We start from the raw sequence: 15197 nt of genomic DNA on the forward strand, positions 1-15197 counted from the left end.
TGGACCCAGATGGGAGCTGCTGAAAAACAAAGGTTCTCTGTGTTTATAAGAGTGTACGCATTTGCTTAGAGATGGACCAATAAATCTGCCCGGCTGATAAATTGCAAATATTCGCTTATTGCAGTTAGGCCACCAGTAGGCTGATACTAATAAATTAGAAATAAATGATTAAAAAAACATGTAGTGTAATTGTTTAACTGTGCCAGTGTGAAACCAATATGGAGCATAATCCAATTGTCCATGAAAAATAAATGCACATGATATACTGATATCTAAATTACAAAAACAAATGTTAGATATGTTAGATATTAAAAAGAAAAAAAAAGGATCCATGACTGGCTTTTAGATCAGAGGCTGCAAAGCATTACAGCCTGGAGGCTTTTATCATCGCCAGCGAGGGCAGCCGGGTCGGACGAATAAATGAGGAGATGCACTCCACTTTGCTGTCAGGTGGGTTTCAGGTTGCCTCCCGCAGAACTCTTTTTATCGTTGACTTTCACCTTGTAGCCGGCTTCCCGCTCTCCGGGGCCCACTTATTATGTACACCGAGAGTGATTGATGGCCTGGGGGAGTGATCAGCAGCATTTGAGAGCTGATGCAGCAGCCAGCTCATAATTCTTTCACTGTGTAGGGATTCAATTTATCTGCAATCCAGTCGGGGGATGAAAGGCTATTACTTTTCCCGATCTTTGTGGAGATTCAGTGAGACAATGTAGGAACAGGTGCATGATTTGTTTCCATGTTTGTCTATGTAAATGTTTGTCCGTTTGGCATGCCACGTACTTGTTTCCCTCTTTTTCCCAGTGTAAAGACTCGGTTAATGTTTAAACGTTCACGTGTAATCATTCATTTGAATCTTTAACAGTCGTGTATTGATCATTTCATTTGAAGCATGGCGTTTGGTATGTTTTGTTACTACGCCTGATTTACATGCACAATAAACTAAATAACATTATTGCATTGAATGGTTTACAGGAGAGAAGATGCACTCAATGGTTTCAATGAAACAAGGAAACACAAGGGGTGAAAAGACGCAACTAAAGAGCAAACACAGGCAACGACCTTGTTTGATTGATAGCTAAGCAAATATATTACAGTGGTTAACTCTGAGCTCAAGATCAGGAGATAAATATGCTGATTGATTTTTTTTTTAAACCAACGGATACTGAAAACTGTCATCAGGCATCTCTGTGCACCTGTATAACTGCACTCTATGGTCTGGAAACAATATCCTTCAGCGTGAGTCATGAAGGATATTTGATAGTTATCTGTATTTAATTTTCTTACCCATGGAACAAAGCAAACTGTGGTTGGCTTTGACGGAAATCAGGTAAAAGCGTAATCTACTTACACCTACAAACATCACGTTATGGTAATTGTCATAAAGCTGTGACTTAATTGTGTCCGTGATACATGTGCACACTAACTTCACAGTGACTTTGGGAGGCAGCGGTGGATTGCAGACCACATCCAAATCTCCCCAGCATATATGATCAAGACACTGTAGCCACCAGGCCTTGAAAAGCATTTCCTGCTTCAGGCTTGCAAAAAAGGAAATGTTGACTCCTAGATACAGTATCATAGATATCAGCGTCTTGCAGTCTTTGTTTTATGCACGTTTAAACCGGACATCACAGAGGTGGTGACGTACGAGCTGCAGGTGGAGGGTCAGAGACCATGTCTGTAGACGGGTCCGGTTATCCTGGAATGTGTGTCTTTGATCCCAGGATTATGGCTCATGTCATCTCCTCTGATCCTCGGGGCCCCTCAGATGCTCGCGATATGTTACCTGTCTGTCATGATATGCATCGAATCACCTGCAGGTACCCTCACCCGGGATTAAACAATTTGTAATATTATTCCAGTTAGTAATTAGTAAACATGCCTGTAATTACCTTTCAACCCAGACAGATGTCACAGAAATGTTTTAATATTTTCATATTAAAACGATGTTTATAGAGTGGGAATATTCAAAGCTACATAGATAAAAAAAACAGGATGACCTTTGGATGACATCAAAAGCACTGTAATAATACACTGTATTACAGTAAATAATGTTTTTTGAAACATGTTTTTAATCATACAAAATGAAATGCTAAAAACAGTATGACAAAATGATAATTTACTCTACCATGACACTGAAACAATATATCCAAAAGGTCACTGCACATTAGAATAACAGCAATATCTAACAAAAAGGAGCATCTAACTTGTATGGGACCAGTTTGATCAAACAGAATAACCATCCCAGCTAAATGCCAGCATCAAAGGATTACAACTGTTTTACAAGTATAATTTAACAAGAGAATTGCTACAGTAAAAGGACAATCCTGTGACAAAGTTGAGCAATCGGTTATGTTTTTTATGAGGCCCATTCCTTCAGAGGAATGCCAACCAAATGACCTCAATAAGAAGAGCTGTGCTGGATGTGGGCTGGACTATGCAACTTATCGGGTCCATCTATTGGTTCTAAATTACTGGCTCTCCTGTGAGAACATGCTGTCAAAACTGCTCTTTCTTCATCATTTTTCTGCAGCAGCTGTGGAGCATAGTTGTAAAAATGTAAAAAAAAAATTATAATAAAATTATAATAAAGATGACGTAAAAAATGGACGTGTCATCTGCACAAAGATGTCTGAACAAACTGTATGAAGATGCACGTGAGACATTCATTTGAAGTGGCTGCACTTTGCCTTCTACTCTTGGAAAAAGGGGACAAACAATTTTCCTGTCAGGCACCAAAGCGGAACTCCATCAAACAGGATCTGACTAACGGCTCCTTTGCATAAACTTCAGACAGCCTTTGGTCTCCACCGCTTCTGACGGAATGACTCCTGCATTCCTGGCGAGGGTTCGTCAGATAAGGAAACGGTATGGAAGCATATGCAGGTCTTCAGTCACTCAGCACAGTCTTCTCAACTCATAGAGGACATTACTGCAACGCTGTGCTTTTGACAACTGCAGATTAAGAAGCGCTTCAGCTGTTCATAATTGACTAATGTCAGGGGTTTTGTTTCTGGTTTTATTCATTTGTAGCAAATATCAATGTATGATCGGTAGATTATTGATTCCAGTTGGGTTTGTGCAGACTACGGCGTAATTTTACTGCTATCATATCACTCAGTTACTAGGGACAAACGTTTGTATCTGTCCACGAATTTACCTGTCTGCTCAGCAATTATTAGCTTTCCCCACATAAGGTGCCAACTCAAGTTGTGTTTTCCTTTTAGTGTAATTAACATGTCAGCACAGAGGCCAAGCCATTAATCTACTCTCATAGGTGAGCCACGAAGAAAATAATTTACAATGTAATATGTATGAATAGGTTATGTTGTGTTAGGGAAGGTTAATAGCGTGAAAAGCAATACAAACATGATCGGAATTACAAATGTGAAAATAGGGCAGAATAAGAAGTTTGTTAATTCGTATAAAACGAATTATATTAAGAAAATAGGAATTCCCTGTTTGGAGCAATGAACCTAACCCGAGAGTCCACTAAATTAAAGATATTTCACCACCAAAACGAGCCGTACCTCCCCCAAGCCCACCACAGCTCCTAGACTAATTGCAGTCTGCGTGTTTCATGTGTTTTACATTTCCGCCTTCGGACGACAGTGCAATGAAGCATTTCTCCACAAGTCCCGCAAAGTTTACCCTATTGTGGTTTGACAGTTAAACCTATTATCTGAGTATCTGCTGATCAGGAAATACGTCCCGTAGAGAAAGGCGGCAAAAGTGACTAAATCCAGTTTGAGCCAAGCCAAATGTTCGACCAACCTAGATTGCATAGGTATTGTAGGAAAAACAAACACAGCCAATGATAAGTCAAATATTTGTCATTCTCAGCTATTAGGCTGCTGAATCAATGTGAGCCTCATGAGTCAGCTGGTCACGTTTGCGAGTTTATGTTTTCGTGCCGTAGCGTCAAAATAATCAGCCTTTGATCCAGCGGCTGCTTCGGCTGAGACTTACAGTCCGACCCGGCGTTTAGTTACATGTTGGGTGCACTGAGGATAAACTGTGGCTTCCTTTGTGGCGGCACTCTCGTTTGGACCCCGGCTTATGGGAAAAATATCAAATTGACCCTGTATTTTTACACAGCACACATTTTATTCACTGGCAGTTTCCTGCCGCAAATCCTTCCTGTCACACATCACACATCATGTTAAAAAAATAGCTTATTTCCCCTTAGGCCAGTCTTTGCATTTGCACTGCATATGACTCAATAAACATACTATAACACAAAACACACACATTCACTATAATTAAACCTGTTTTCTGAATGTACACACCCATCCACATACCGTAGTCTGTACAGTAAGTGGGTGCAATTAGAGCCCTCACCCGTCAAGTTTTATTATCAGGGAAAGCACCGTTCACGGACGGGATTCAGGACACATTAATCTACTGAGGCGTTTTTCTCAATAAAGAGTAAAAAGAAACACAAGCATTCAGACAAGAGAGTTGGAGAATATTCTTTTCTCTTTATTTACACTGAATTAAAAAAGAAATTATAATAATTTAATGCATGAATTGGTGTATACGTGAACATCTGTACAGTGCAACAATACAAGTAAATAAACAACATTATTTTTGCAGCATGAGATGGAATTATACAGACAGACAAACACACCGTTATCAAACATTCAGCCGTTTCCTTTCTGATATTTAACCCTTTGGCCAAGAGGCCAACAATCTCAGACGTAGACAGTTTTAAGCTTCCGTCTCGGCCAATACTCAGACGATGCATCCTACAGACCACTGGTGATTCACTGGTGATTCATACAGGGCCTTTCACAGAGCCTTTAGTGCGCAAAATATCTTTTTACAGAACCCAGGAACACAGTTAAAATGTAACAGGCCACGCTAACGTGACACCAACTTTTTAACGCTTCTACAAAGTGAAGTTTTCTGAGCATGCTTGTTTTTCTGTTTTTACAGCAAACTGTTATCAGTTTGGCCTGGAGCACAATGAATGACACAAAGTAATCATCGTGACCTCAAGACCTCAAAAAATGTTACAGTGAGTGAGCCTGATGGAGGACACCTGGCCAGACACACTAGGGCAGCACATAATATCAGCAGGGAAAAAATGCTGCATAATCTAATCAGTGCAGAGAGGGCCCCGCCGCTGCATGTGCACATTAATGAAGGACTAAAGGAAACAGCAAACAGAAGGTGGCAGAAACATGAAAAGTGAGAATTCCTGGTATTTATCAAAAGATTAAAAATATATAATAAAGGGGATGTTGTATTATTTGAAGTAATTAAGGGAGCGCTTTGGTGCCGTAGGAAAATATGAAGAAACCTGAAAAACGTGTGGCGTGCGACTACATAGGTAGTATTTACGGCGGATCTGCGCTTGATTGGGCTAATTATTTGGGTTTTGATGCAAATTTAACCCCCTGTCAAAACTGAGCATGGTCACAAGCATATTTCATGACTGGTCAGAGGTCAGACACAACTTACAACAGTCTGCTGCTTTGTTGTATTCTCTCTTTTTTTCAAAAAGTAAATCTCTCTGTCTGACCTTAAAACACATCTACTTCCCATTTTTTCTCCCTCACGCGCAACACACCCTCCCACTCGTTTGACCTCTGACAAGCCGGGGCCCCCTATGTCACAGCCTATTGATTCCTTGGCATTGAACTTGATTCTCTGGGCCACTGAGACTACAATCAAAGAGGCATTGTCTCTCTCCAAGACAGATTGCAGACCAAACAATACTTCTTCACTTTCCCAATTTGTCCCTTCAGAGAATGAACCACTTATCCTCAGCCGTCCTGGACTTTTTGACCATTCAGTTCATGTGGAATGCATGCATTTCCTGTGTATAGAAGATGTCCCATTTACTCTGACGGATCACCGGATGATAACAATCTTCATACGCCCCTTTGGCGTAACCCAACCAGTGTTGGTGGCAGGAAGGCAGAGAGGTCCTTTGAATCTACTTACAAAGAATAGACCTCTAACATTTATATTACAGCATGACGTCAAATATATATTTCACACCCACACTCATCTATTCTATGTATGTCACAAAAGGAAAATAGCTATATACATATATTTCTGCATAACGCAACACTGGTCCAATTGTCACAAAGTCCACTTAGATTTCACTGGCATCAACCCTTCAGCCATGCAGCATTTACTGTACGAAGACGTGTCATCGGTGTACTTTGTCTGCTTAATTACAGGAAAAAGTCCTAATGATTCCAGTGGAATAACAGTTAAAAAGGTATATGTTTACTTTACCACGAGGGGAAGTAAGTTAGAAAAACGTTCATTGACTTCTGCTATCGTAAACATGAGGCATCTGAGATTCATTACAATGAAGAAATTAAATAAACACTGGTGGACGCTTCGTTAAAAATTAACGTTGTTATAATTGGCTAATTACCAGGGGGCACCTCCTCTGGTTTGCCCATACCGAAAATATACAAATCAATGAAAATGCCCCCTGAGGAGACCCACAAATCCCTCTGCACACACACTGTACTGGAAAGGACTCTGTAAACGATGATCACACAAGTATAGCAATAATATGTAGAACCACTGTAGCTTATATCTTAGCATTATTTTGTTAAATGAATACAAAATACAACAAAGGTGAAAAAAAGCAGTAATCAGTAGAAGAATGTTTCATTTTTCTCCTCCTCGATTTTCACTCCCCTTGACCTTGCATATGTTCACAGTAGAAAATGCAACTTTTTGATATCTCTAACTTCTGGCAAATAATGACAACCTGTTTATTTAAACGCCGCTCTACTAACACCCTCACACCAACCATGACCTTCTTGTAAAAATCTTAATTTTCAGGCAGCAGTGATGGAGATTAATGTAAAAAACAAACCTTTGGGATGCATGAACCATGTCATAAAAGTGAAGCCCGACCTCTACACTTTGTCCGGACCTTGTTCACCCCTAAAAAAAGATCTCAGTCATTTTCTCACACACTCAGAACAAACCAATGCAAATAGCGACAAATGTGTTCATTGGAAAGTGAACCAATCCAGGGTCTCAGCAGTGGTTGCCGCCAAGTTTGAGTTTTGTGGCATCAGGGTCTACGGTGTGTTTCGAAATGCCTTTTTTCAACAATACGCAGGTCGTTGGTGCTGAGAATGATTGTAACAAAACATTGCAACGCCAGAGAAGGCTTTGGGTAATCGAGGGCTTTCACAGCAACCCGAGCAAATAGATGAGCTTGGGAATCCTGCAGTGTCGACAGAAAAACAGCGACTCTACTGTTTTTGTTTTTGTGCCAGAGTCCTGGTTATTTGTCATTACAAATAGCGAGTACACAGCTGTGGTTATTTTAGGGGATGGCTTGTACAAAAATTGCCAGTAAACGTATATATATATATATATATATATATATATATATATATATATTTGACGGATGTCATGTCCAAACTGATCAATCACACAGCAGACTTCCGGGCTCTCAGTAGGAATGATCATTTTAAAATGTCACAATAATCCATGATAGAAACAGAGATTAATAGTCTACTTTATTAGTACTGATTATACATGAAGAAAAATGTCACCTCTGGCATATTGGATTTCTTGTAGCTTGCATGGATGGCATTTTCTCTCCTAATGTTTCTCCTTACAGTGTGAAACGGGGGAGCGACAGTGATTCATACATCAAACTTTTGCACAATTCCCCGTCCAAATAGCAAATCAGCATCCATTTAGGCGGCAGTGGCCTGGAACATGAACTGACAGTCCTGGCAGAGGTGTTGTGTGACACATGAGAGCAATGCAAGTCCTCAGCAGTCCGGGGTTGAAATCCATACGGTGGTTCGCAAAGACACTGCTGATTACCACACTTCTGGTGCAGACGTGCAGGACAAGGTTGTCAGATCTAATCGTCTAATGGACAGAGAGTTAAGTCACCCTTATAATGAAGAATTCCTAGAGAGTTTTACTTTAGTGAAACTTTAATTAATTACCCACTTTTGGTTTGCTGTCAAAATGATTTAATCGTTGTTTTTATTTTAAGAATGCTTATTATGGGTTTATTAAGTTTGGACTCCTATAATTCATTCTAATTAACTGTTATTTCTCTTTCTTGGCTTTCGTTTAATCCAATATTTCCAGTTAGTAACATTTTTGTGTATTTTGAAATAGTAATTTACGAGCGCTATATGAGTACTGCTATGAAAGAAATGCATGATTACTGCATTACTTACAACGTTATTGGATGTCCTTATTTGATCCTATGCAATCTTCAGCGCTTGGACCGAGTCTCTGCCACCAGATCACCTTTCAGGAGGGCTCCAATCGTGATGTTCTGCCTCCACGCTTGGATTGGTTTGGGTTAAACAAACTGGCTCTGGGCTTTGTGAAGCCATTCAGACCACAATCATTGTTGAGGGCCTAATCAGCCATCGTGTCCTCGTACCGCTCTGTTTTCTACAACTGGTGAAGTGACTAGTTTGTTATAATTAGTCCCACTTTGAGAAGAAAAAAACGTCATTATGATAACAATGTTTACTGGACCGGCCTGTTGTGATGTGGTAATGATGCTCAACTGTTCTATTCTCCAAAATACAACGGTTCAAATGACAGTTTTTTAATAAATACCTTAAAAGCAATTTTTATTTTTAACATCCCCTCTATAATTTTTCAATTGAATGCTTGTTTTCCAGAGTCCTGAGTGAGTAGTGTAAAATAACCTGCAGTGCACTCAAGGCACCATGTTGGCTAACGCTTCCTCTTTTAAAAGCAGGACTCCAAATGGGCTCAAACATAAAACGCTTTGTTTAAAGAAAAAACCAGTCAACCTACCTGGCAATGTCCAGATTTAAAAACAAAAACAATAAGAGTCCTCAGAACCTCATGTGTTTACTTTGTGGATTTTGCCCAATTTGTCTCAATTGCTCAGCTACGTCACCGAAACTGTATATGTCCTGTCAAAAAGAGGCAATGTATGACAGATCACCTCTTACTTGATTCATCTAGAATTTGGCATGTTTTGGAGCTGTGCACTCTTTCTGTGGCGCCGAGCTACACTGGCTAAAGTTTAATTAATTTCCCTTTATGTACACTTTGCTTCTCTCTAAAATACAAAGTCAGGGGTTTTAATCATCATTGAATACCAATAAAGGGTTCCTGCCAGGAAAACCTGGCTAATATTAGAAGCTTAGTCCAGTATAACTACAGTCCCATAAAAACATTATCCATTTACAATCTATTCATTGCCACCTCAGGACATCTTTGACTGCTGGCCCAAATGTTGGTAAAAGCCCATTTTCAATTTGAGCATTTTATGCCTCGTGAGGGTTTATTTTATGGTGTATAATAAGACCCAACAAACCTTTAATTTCACATTAGTTTTGAAAATATTTTTGAATTTGACAAAAAAGTCGGGGAAAAAAAAGTCCTCATCTCAAGGCTTCTCGAGGGTTTCTCTGGGAAATCCCCCAGGCTGTAAGTTGTTTATTAAAACCAAAAGCATGACTGTTTTTGCAAGCTAACCACAATCCATCCATCACCCTACAGCAAGTAACTAAATGAGTCCCCCCCCCAGGGACCTAAAGGCAGAATATTCTGGGCTTCCTGTGTGCTCAGAGGGGATGAAGGTGTTCAGAGGGTGATGTTGCACAGACAAACATGTAAACACCATCACCATCACATACAGGCACGACCTTACCCGATTTACTTCAGACGTGGAAACAGGGCTATGCAAATACAAAAACACCAAGTTGATCAAATATGTCTACTTTCAGCATCTGTTGCATTCATAAAATACCACCAAAAAGATGGCATGTGGACAATAAGACATTTACCTTAGTAATAACCCGCCTCTGTTCCTCACCGAGACGCCGGAGATCCAGCTGAGAGTACAAAAGGAAACAAACAAGACGCAGGGTCAGACTTTCCCACTGCACATTTTGTGTGGGCTATCAAGGCATTTATTTTTTGCCCGAGTTTCCTGTTTACTTTATAAATCAAGACATCATTGCGAGGACAGGTTGATGACATCATTCACGGTCAATTTCCAGCAGCCGGCAGCGCTTTGATTAGAGCAGTAAATCTCCTCCTGTTTGTCCGTCCTACCGAGGAAAAAAGGGAAGCTTAGCGGTCAGCCCTCCACACGCTGCTCAGAGTTATCTTTAACTGGGCTTTAAGGCTTGTAGAAATTGAGGATTATTTCATTTCTTTTAAGTTTCGATGTTGACGTTGGTGGTGTGACGGGAAATTAAGACAAGATTAAGTATGACATTTTTTTAGATGGAAATGGTGTCAAATTCTTTAAAGAAAAGATTTCTTGTTTCTTAAACCAAATCAATTGTCTTAATACAGCTAACATTTTGTCTGATTACATGTAACTGTCAACTACCGGAATACATCTGCAGGCCACTTCTCTTATCAGTTAAGAGATCTCCGCTATGGCCTGACAGTCTAAAGAACAACGACAGCGTGAAAGCAAAGTCCAAAGTCAAATCTGTATCACTGTGATCCAGAGGGAGAGGGAAAGGCACCTTAATTTCTAGTACTCTAGGCCTCGTATCAGATATTGCCTGCCGAGGTACCACAGGATTCGTCTAACGCCCGCCTCCAAAACCTGTGCAGAATATCAAGACCGCCTCCTTACTTCTACGTACACACAGAAAGTAACATCGCATCCCAGCGTGCATCTGACCGTTGTCCAAGCCGTCATTGCTCAGCGAGCCCACGGTCCTAAGTGCTCAGCCCGTAAACAAATCAGGGTTTATTAAATACACACTTGTCACTCTCCACTAGCCATGCATGGGAAAATTTATTTTGACAAACGTTGCCCCACAAGACTTAAGTGTCCCCGGCTGACGCCAACAGATAAATACCTCTGGATTAGGAAATGGGTTGAGTTTAGCCAAAGTATGCTTTTAAAACATGGATTTCTCCTTATCCCTGTGACGTATCTAAGGTCAATAAACAGTCAATGAGTGACACGTCTAATTGCTTAATCTAATTGTGTTGCTTTAAATGTCTGACTACTGTACCTTAAGGTGAAGCAGCTAGTTAAAATATAGAATGAATGTAGGAAAGTGTGTGAGAATTCAAATCAGAGAAAGACAGAAAGAATGGGACAATTAGAAGGACCAGAAACGCCGTACTGCACATACATGCTGTCGAAACACCTCAGTCAACTAAACATTACCGGAAAGCACGTTCCTTGTGCGCGTACAGTAGTGTGCATGCATGTGTCTGTGCACGCGTGTGTTAATGTGCTGCTGCCCCACACAATAAAGCGTCATGTGAGAATATTTCTTCACGACTGTGAACGTGCATTCACTTATTTTGGTGACAAGGTCAGACTGAAGAAATGGGAATTTTTTACTCATGTCTGGGCAGAGGTGCGCACATGCATACATTTACCGTAAGTGAGGTCAGGAGACTAAAAACACCGCACCGTGCTTGTGGGATGTACTGGATGTCAGATGCCAGGATTTTTTGGGGGCCACACAGCGGGAGACCCCGTTCATACAGCCATCTGTCTGATGGTGGTAATACAGCAGGGCTGTAGTGGCACAAGTGAGTTGTCCAATATGCCAACAGTTGGAGAATGGGCAGTGGAAAAATCTGTAAGTGTGTGTGTGTGTGTGTGTGGCGAGGACGGAGTCAAACCTCGACCAGCGCGCGGTTAAGGTGGAAGCACTGCAGCGCGTGTGCTGACAGAAGAATAGCTTTTTCAAATGCCTAAAGACACAATATAAGGGATTGGGGGGAATTTGGCTTACTCTTTACCCAGAGAGATGGTAGCTACCCGCCCTGCAGCAAAGCAAACATCGTATGTCGGACCACAGAGAACTGCAGTGAGAGCTGCCAGGCCTGAAGGAGACCTTGCCTGTTAGCCTCAAACATGCAAACACACACATGCCGAGACCGCGTCAGGTCAGACCACGTGAAGCTAGCTTTACAGAAACACAGTGGAAAGGTGGAAATGATAACAATGTCGGGAGTAAATTTCATTCACTTTGCACAACTGGTAGTTTAGCTAAATTGATACTAAACGTTTGTGCTCTTGTTACAGATTCTATTCAAAAGCGACATACCGAACTTTGTGACAACTGACAAAGTTCTGAAAAAATGTGATAAAAGTTTTCTTTACTTTATCTCTGGTAACTGATGCCATGTGGTCAGTCTCAGCTTTGCAGAAGAATACAAGGAAGTGAACATCCCAGAGGAAATGGCATGACTTATTCACATCTAATACTATTTACAGTTAAAAAAAGGTCAAGCCAGTCATCATGTAAGTCATAAAGCCGGGGAGGGTGTTTGCATTTATTGTGGGCCTCCGTGTGTGTGTCTGTGTGTGTGCTGATGCTAGTGCGCTTGTGCTTTTGTTCGTCAACACTGACTTGACTTTCTAAACGGAACTCAATAATTAATTAAGGATTCTTTTATATGTTGTCCCTTCTTTGTTTCCCGTTGTTTTTCTTTTTTTTTTTCTTTCAATTTGATCTGCAATCAACTTTTAACATCTCTCCCTTTTTGTTCTCTCTTGTGGGCTGAGTCATTAGCATAACAACAGAGTGAGGCACAAAAGCCCCATGGGCATGTGACAGAGTTGTGGGACGGGGGCACATGGACGTGAAGAGCGAGGGAGAGGGAGAGAGAGAGGGAGAGAGAGGGAGAGAGAGAGAGAGAGACGGCCCATGCTAATATCTGCAGCTGGGCCTTTGGTTTTGTTCTCTATGCAGCTGGGCTGGATGAGAGAGCCTGGATTCCAACACACCCCCCCATCAGCATAAATCTTGCCATGCTTGAGGCGGCGAACACTGCAACAATGCCACTGGGTCATCCTATGCCAAGTCGGCTGGGTCGCCACATACACACGCACCCACTTGTTCACAAATAAATTGTTGTTGTGTGGGGTTGTTTGTTGGCCGTTTTTTTTTTTTTTTTGTCTTGTGGGATGTATATATTAATCATTAATCATCAGTGCAGACTTAGGCTAAAAGAAAGCCCAGACGATGCTAATTATTCCTTTCACTCTCATTGGCATTGTCTACAGAACAGGACCAGACAAGATTGTGTCATGTGCGAGGGTCAACCCCAAGATTCATGTTGATGATCACTTGTCACAAAAGGTCAGCGGCATGAATAATCACAAGTAACTCCTTGTCCTTGCAACCCTGCAGTTATTGAGATACGGTTATTTGGCTGATCACTTTTGAAACAGACACTGCAACACTGTGACAATCGGATGTGCTTTCTAACCAAAGACGCTCTGCCGCCGTGGAATGCGACTAAACCGGCGGGGGATTAAAACAAAGCCACGGTCGGGCCACGTTAACAAACTTGGTCCCCGAACATTTGTCCACAGCTTTCAGCATATCATTAATAACGCCATAAAGAGCTCTTTATGTCCGAGTGGACAGTGTCACTTTTTGGAGTCGACTTTGATGAGATGAATGTGCGTGGCGCGCCTGAATGCTTCGCAGCTGGGCGCGAGCCGGGAGCTGGTGACAGCGGGTACCAGGGCACAAATCCCCATGGCAGAAAGGGCATCTTTGTTTGGCCCAGGTGCTCTCTGGATGCACTGCCCTCACATCCTGTGCAGTCTCATTCATTATGCATGAGGCGTACATTTAAAATCATGAGCTTCCTGTCAAAAGCCAGAAAAGGCAGGCACGGCCAAGTGCGCTTTTCTGTGGCTTCGGAGAGAGAATGGAAGCGTAACATTTTCACGACATTGAAAAGCGCTAAAACGAAGACCATTGTGGATGGGCGCGCATTATAAAAACACATTATAGCTCTAACTTGCTGAGATACAACAAGTCCTCATGAAGCAGCCAGTGCTTTCAGCTCCATTGACAAGGACTCTGTATGGACCACATAAATATGCATTGTCTGAGTTTTGTGCAGCCTTTTTTTTCGGGAAGCTTTTGGTTGCAGCAGTTTGTCATCAGTGGCTGCCATAACGAATCAAAATGGAGAGGCCACTCCTCTCGTGTGCCCCACTGCTCCCATGAGAAGATGTGGCTCAGTAATTACTGGAGGATTACAATAATCTACGTTTGGAAGCGTAACCTCCCCCTAGCCTTTGTGGCTCAGCACGAGATGAATCCAGTACAATTAAGCCATTTTGTTTCACTGCGTGACTGTTCATTAGCATTATCTACACCAGTGGCTTCAGCTCGCAGGCCGGCTCCCCTTCAGGTTCTCATCATAGCATCAGTTCCCTTGGTAACAGCTCAGTCTCCCGGAGTCTGGGGTCACGAGGGGTCAACGCCTAATGATGTGATCAGACTGCTAGAGTTACTCCTGCAAGTATCAAAACTGTCTCAACTGAGGTCTCTCTTACAAAGTGCCAGTCGTGCCGCGTTATCTTCATTCTGTAGTATCAAACCAGGAGATGCACACACCACTAAAGGGGGCCTGACTTATATGTGTAGAATATGCAATCAATTAGTGTCAGTGCCTCACCGTTAAAAGCCATTTAGCCTTGGATCAGTGGGGTGCCACACCTCTGGTAAAAGGGATCACGAGCTTGTGCTGCAGCCACAGTCTGTAAACCCAGCCCGCGGGCTCAATGTGACCAGGACCTGAGCAATCGGTTCCACACAAGGGCACCACAGGTGGGGACATTAACCATTAGAGACACTTCTGCCGACTGTCTGGGGATGGAGCAGACCCGGCGGTTTCCTCGGGGCTTGAAATGATCATCTTGGTCAACTCAGCACAGCTTGGCATTAACAGGATTTGTGGAGGGAAACCTCCTTATCAGGGCTTACAAGGAAGAGACCGTAGCCGCTTAAGCAGATCCTTCGGGTTGTGATCCTGCTGGGAGGATTTCTCATAAAAGTAGAGACGTAAGGGAATAATAGATTTTCAGTTTAGTTTTTCCTTATGTAATGTAATTTAAATATTTCTGTTTAGTCAAAGATATAAAGTATTCGTAGCCCATTATGGTTTCAATACAATAATGCAGACGCTCTCTCACTCCTGCACATTCTCCCAGTATCTCCCAGTGACTTTGCACCAGTAAATCGACACAAGTGTCATCTTTTTCTCCACAAAAAGGTAAGCGGGTTTTGTTTCAAGCAGGTCCTTGGGCTTTTACGGGACCTTGTCCTCAGTCTAGTGGTAAGTCTTATCCTGATTCCTGTCGCCCCCTCATCTTAGGCCAAGTCTGGGGCCAGAGAATATTGGCCAGTGATGATAGGTAAGATATACCACCCAGTGGTAGTTACAGATTTAAT

The 15197-nt window shown here is 41.9% G+C and overlaps 1 long non-coding RNA gene across 1 annotated transcript in view; it reads right to left on the reverse strand.

Moving 5' to 3' along the window:
- Positions 1-4485: 4485 nt before the first annotated feature.
- The window catches only part of LOC144384527 (uncharacterized), a 39345-nt gene continuing 28633 nt past the window's right edge, over positions 4486-15197 (reverse strand). The window contains exons 2-3 of the long non-coding RNA XR_013451317.1: positions 9795-9842; positions 4486-9686 (exon numbers count right to left, since the gene is read on the reverse strand). This is a non-coding gene — a long non-coding RNA (uncharacterized LOC144384527). The remainder of the gene's footprint in view (positions 9687-9794; positions 9843-15197) is intronic.

The sequence above is a fragment of the Gasterosteus aculeatus genome, chromosome 11 (assembly GCF_964276395.1).
Source record: "Gasterosteus aculeatus chromosome 11, fGasAcu3.hap1.1, whole genome shotgun sequence".
In the NCBI taxonomy this organism is placed as follows: Eukaryota; Metazoa; Chordata; class Actinopteri; order Perciformes; family Gasterosteidae; genus Gasterosteus; species Gasterosteus aculeatus.